This window comes from Scaptodrosophila lebanonensis, unplaced genomic scaffold (genome assembly GCF_003285725.1).
Source record: "Scaptodrosophila lebanonensis strain 11010-0011.00,11010-0021.00 unplaced genomic scaffold, SlebRS2 tig00000001-arrow-pilon, whole genome shotgun sequence".
Lineage (NCBI taxonomy): Eukaryota > Metazoa > Arthropoda > Insecta > Diptera > Drosophilidae > Scaptodrosophila > Scaptodrosophila lebanonensis.
This window is the reverse complement of record NW_022060529.1, coordinates 29,856,814-29,863,074: the sequence shown is the minus strand read 5'-3', so window position 1 is coordinate 29,863,074 and position 6,261 is coordinate 29,856,814.

The following is a 6,261-nucleotide window of genomic DNA, read 5'->3' as shown; positions in this document are numbered from 1 at the left end:
CTAGAATCACGTCGCCGCTTAGCTGACGTAAGTGGTCTTCTATAGCGTCTAGCTTAGTTTTGAACTCCTTCATGTTGTCGCTAGGAGAGAGGTAACAACTCAGTACCGTGTACTGGTATTTGCGGACCCATACGAAGCCGATTCCAGATCCGCTGCCTAGAATTGTGAAGTCTTTGGGACTTGGTATCCATAATGCTGCCGTGCCCATATTGTCAGCTAAGAAGATTCCGCTATTGATGGATTTGCACTATTCGCACAAGCTGTGCTAGGAGTGCATGTTGGCTTGGAAAATTTTCATCATAGCCGAGCCTTTAGCGATGCACATTTACCAGAGGCGGGAATGTGATCAACTGTTTTTAGCCCAGCGTCAGTACACAAGCAACATTTGGGAGGCCTTTTGCATTCCTTCATCTTATGGCCGGTTTCGCCACAACGAATGCAGACACCTTTACCCTTTCTGTCTGGGCCATCTGTCTGTATATGACCAACTCCAAAGCATCTGAAGCAGCGTTTAACGTTTACCCGGCTCCACACTCTAGCTCTTAAAAAGCCGATGGTGATACTGCCTATCCCAAGGAGTGTTTGTGCAGCGCTTGTGAGCATGCTCACGAAAGCGCTCACTGTTTCTCGATTATTTGACACCGTGATTGTAACTTTTATTTGCTCTGCTGCGTCCGTGATAACTTTCCTGATAGCTGCTTCGACCTCATCTGCAGTCGTGAGGGCGTCAAGATCTCTTATCTGTACTGTGGACATTGGTTTTAGTCCTGCCACCACTACTGCCTGTTGTAATGCCTCTGCTTTGAGCCAGTTTCGCCGGTATGCTTCGACTTCGACGCGTTACCAAATCTAGACGAAGAACAAATGGACAATCTGGTAGGCGCACTCTTCCCTGCACACCCAATAAGACCCCGAGATGTTACGCGGCCGACAGAGGTCAACCCAGATGAACTATTTACAGAGAGTGAACTGGTAAAGGCTGCAAGAACCCTAAAAAATAGGAAAGCACCAGGTCCGGACAAGATTCCGGCGGAAGTTTTGAAAGAGATTGCTGCAAACCGACCAAATGTACAGCTCGATATGTACAACGCGTGCATCCAAAGCGGAACATTTCCTGACTGTTGGAAAACACAGAGACTGGTCCTCATAAGCAAGGGTAAAGGGGACCCGGCAACCCCATCAGCTTATAGACCCCTATGTATGCTAAACACAGCTGGAAAACTGTTAGAAAAAATGATCAAGCTAAGGTTAGCAATCGCTATAGAAGATGCTGGTGGCCTCTCCCCCGCCAATACGGATTCAGACCTGGAAGATCCACGATCGGCGCAATACAAGAACGCAGCTATGGTATGCCAACAAGGCAATCATTTTTCGCGCCCACTGGTACTATTAGCAACTCTGGACAAGAAGACAAGAACGCATTTAACAGCGTGAAATGGAGCTACATGATCGACTCTCTCGAAAATCGATTCCGTATTCCCGAGTATTTGATGAGGATGATTCGCAGCTATCTTGAAAACCGAAAGCTACTTTATCAAACGGAAAACGGTGAAAAATGCACCCAAATAACTGCGGGAGCCGCTCAGGGCTCAATACTAGGACCTGAGCTCTGGAACATAAGCTACAACGAAATTCTTAGAATTGAAATGCCCGATGATTCATTCCTAGTTGGATACGCGGACGACATTGTTGCAGTCATCACCGCGCGAACTCTCGAGCATGCACAGCAAAAACTGAACCAGGTAATGCTTCGTGCTAAATGCTGGCTGGATTCTCATGGACTCGAGTTGGCAATGCACAAAACAGAGCTAATGATTGTCACAAGGCGACAGATACCAATAGAAATAGACATCAAGATCAACGATGATATTTTAAAGACGCAAAAAGCTATAAAATATCTAGGAGTTTGGCTAGACACTAAGCTGACATTCGGGCCGCATCTCCAACATGCGAAAACCAGAGCAGCAAATGCAACACAATCGCTATGTAGGCTAATGGCGAATGTCGGTGGTCCACTACAGTGCAGACGCAAACAACTGATGGAAATAGTTAACGCTATTCTGCTATACGGCTGCGAGGTCTGGGCAGACACATTAAGCGTATAATGCAGGGCAAAACCACTACTGAGAATCCAAAGAACTGCGGCGTTAAGAATAATTAGCGCTTATCAAACCGTCTCCAAGTCAGCAGCACTTGTTATAGCAGGTGTCAAACCAATTGACCTACTAGCTAGAGAGCGGAAGGATATTTATGAGCTGCGACATGCAGGGCAAGCCGATAGACAAGCAATAGAACGGTGCAAAGAAGAAACGTTAAGAACCTGGCAAGATCGATGGACAAACGAGGATAAGGGAAGATGGACAGCTAGACTCATCCCTGAAATAAAACCCTGGGTCCAGAGAAAACACGGAGATGTTGACTACTACACCACACAGATGATAACCGGACACGGCTACTTCAGCTCTTTCCTCCATGCCATGGGAAAGAGCCGACAAAGTAGCTGCGTGTATAACGACGCCGAGTACGATACCGTAGAACACACAATATTTCACTGTCAACGTTGGACAGAAAGACGAAATCAACTGTCAGAAAGTGTTGGACAAATTTCGCCTGAAAATATAGTTGGCAAAATGACGCAGAGCGTAGAAAACTGGCACCAAATAACAAGATATGTAAGGGACCTGCTTATCATTAAAAAAAAGGACTTAGACGAGAGACAATGAAAATGGAATCTTGGGCAGCCTGGACGCAGGTATAACGATGTGAGCGCATGACGCTGAAGGGACCCCACTTTGAAGTAATGCGAAAGCGCTTCCAAAGTGGAGATAGGTCCGTGATGAGGGGGGGTTTTAGTGGATGCGTGTCCCAGATACCTCTCTGCGACGGCAGATCGAGAGATGCATAAGGCGTTTCCCCTCCTCAGCCGAAAAAAAAAAAAAAATATTATTATTATTATATATATTATATTATATATTATATTATATATTATTATATTATATATTATATATATTATATTATATAGTCCCCAGGTGTCGGATAGGGGAAAGCCCGGTAGACATAGGTGGAAAATCAAATACCACCCGCGGACCAAAAAACGGACAGGAAAAATCCAGAAGCGACTGCGCCAGAGTGGCCGGCTCCCTGGTCGGCGTCTGCTCAGAATGGGCGGCCGGACATTGAGTCTTTTCTCGGATCGGAAGACTAAAAAGAACGTCTGAGTAGCTGGTAGCTGTGGCATTCTGACACCTGAGTACACAGATTGAAACCCTGGCTGCCGGGCTAATGCCAAAGCCGTCTCCGTCCCGTTCAAACCTCGCAAATCTCCAGGTACGTTCTTGGTTTGCGAACCGTCCACCCCAGGTGCCAGTGCTGGCTTTGCGCGTCCGGCTCTGAGCGCGATTTCCCATAAGGAGTCACGCCAACCTTCTGAGAACCTCACTCCACGGAAAGGGACCCCCGGGGACATTTAAGTGACTGGAGTGTCCAAACTCTAATAGCGGCCTGAAGTTGGGACCCAACAGAAATGACACCAAATCATCAAATAACACAGAATGGCGTAGAAGAAGATATTTTCGGAAGAAGCAAAAAGATCGTTCGATCTCCAACAAGAGTGGGGCCTGCTCCCCAGATGTCTACAACGGCAGTAACTGACGAAGGACAGGAATCAACACCTCTCACAATTCGGCAGAGTGTGGACACAACGTCGTCATCCCGTCAGGAGTTCATCCTGAAGATGAGAAAGGAAGAAGAAGCCGCACTTCTAGAATGTCGGAGAGTACTCCAACACATGAGAGACGCCATGAAAGTACACAAGAACATCAGCAGAGATGTTAAACAAGGCGACGGTGAAACAGAATATATATATGTAAAGTTATGTTAAGTACAATATATTTTAAAAATGATACAAATTATAACAATAGTTCAATTAATTCAGTTCAATTCAATTCAATATGATTAATATGTTCACGACGGTTGGCGTTGACAACTTCTTCGACTGACGACCATTCACGACGACTCTCTGCAACGACTGTTCTCTCTCGACTGCTTCTAACGACTTGCTCTTCTCGACTGCTTCTAACGACTTGCTCTTCTCGACTGTCTGTTGTCCCTCCGCTTCGTAGCTTTGTCGCTTTTGGTGTGTCGCCTGATCGCCTGTAACTTGCCTGCTTACATTCGGCCCTCCTGATTCTCGTCATCTGTCCCAGATGACAACAGATCCTCGTTTTCAGCCACATACCTCCATAACTTCATATTGTCATCGCTTGTAGCCGTAACATTTGGCCCTTCGACGTTTGCTGCTTTCTTGACTTCATAACGGCCGTTTCTCTTAGCCTTCGTTACCTCGTACGGACCCAGGAACTCTGTGGCTAGCTTGCGACCGGCAACAAACTGCGTTCTTTTTACTGCAACAAGATCGCCGACGCTATAGCCATGCTCTCGTTTACGCTTTTTGTCGAAATTGCGCTTATAGGTTCGTTGTGCATCTTTAATGTTATTTTTAACCAGCTGACGCAATTTTAGGCGCTCATCATCGAACTGCTTGATGTTGTCTTCATTTAGTATCTCCAAAACGCGATCCTCGACTTTATTGTTCATCTTTGTACCAAACATGACTTCAAACGGAGAAGCCTTTGTGCTTGCATTCACGTTTGAATTAATAGCTTTCTGTACTTGCGCCACATGTTTGAACCACTTCGACGTTTCATCAATCGACAATTTTGTGATGACTGACAAAATAGAACGATTAACGCGCTCTATCTGCCCGTTCCCTCTGGCTACTCCTGTAGTACAACGCACGTGGTCAATCTGGTATTGGTTCAGAAACTCGCTGAATGCAACTGATGTAAATGCCGATCCTCTGTCGCTTACAATGCGCTTTGGAAACCCAAAAACATCAGACCAACTTTTCAGCTTACGTACTACTTCTTCATGTCCAGTAGATTTTGTGGGAAACAGCCATACAAATTTTGAAAAAGCATCCACCATTGCGAAGATATATTTGTACTGTTTAGACGTCGCATCCAATGGCCCCAAGTGGTCAACGTGCAGCGTATGGAGGGGTGTATCTCCTTTGTCTATACAGTACAACAAGCCTTCCTGCTTTCCCAACTTTCTGTTACTTATTATGCACTTTATGCAATTGGCGACGAACTTTACAACTTTATGCTCTAAATGTGGGATCCAATACTGCTGTTGAATATAGTGCATGGTTTTTTGCGCTGCGAAATGACCAACTTCGTGAGCTTCTTGTATTACTTCGCGCTCCATCCCTTTTGGAACCACGAACAGTTCATTTCCGCTGACGCACTTGTAGAGAATGCCACCTTTCAGCTTGTAGTCTTGGTAGGGGCGTTCTTTAAGGACTTCTGCGACTGCCTTAATGTGCTCATCATTCTGCTGCGCTTTCTTTAACTGAGGTAGGATCTCTGCACTGGCGACATAGCATGATTGTGGGTTGCGGCTGAGGTAATCAACATGTTTCATTCTATCAGCTGAGCGGTGTTCAACATCAAACGTAAAGTCTTGCATGTACAATATCCATTGCGCGACTTCCCTTGGTACATCGATCTTGGACGTTGTCTGCTTAAAGGCAATACAGTCTGTTACCAACTTAAACTGTATTCCTAAAATGTAGTGTCGAAATTTCTTCAGGGCGAGGTAAGCTGCTTTCACTTCTAGGATGTAACTGTGCCTCTTGCAGTCTGCATCAGACGTCTTCTTGCTCCAGAAATATACCGGGTGGAACTTGGCATCAAACTTTTGCAGCAACATCGCACCGAATCCGTCTTTGCTAGCATCTGTGTGAACTTCTGTTTCGGCATATCGGTTGTAGATGTGCAAAATTGGCTCACTACTGAGAGCCTGTTTTAGCTGCTGTAGCGACTGCTTTTCTGCTGGACCAATTATAAACTCAGTATCCTTCTTTAGAAGATTCGTTAGCGGGCGAGCCATGTGAGCGTACTTAGGAATGAATCGCCTGAAAAATCCGGTAAGCCCAAGAAACCCCTGTACGGCTTTAATGTTATGCGGCTCAGCAAAACGAATAACGGCTGTAGTTTTCTCTCTTCCAGGCCATATTTTCCCATCTGCGACAAAATGTCCAAGAAAACTTATACGCGACTGAAGAAAGCTGCATTTTTTCCATTTTATTTTCAGCTTATACTGGAATGCTGTCTCTAAGACCATCTTAGTTTTCTGCATACATTCGTCTGGTGTTTTAGCGTAGACAATAATGTCATCCATATACAACTGCATTATGTC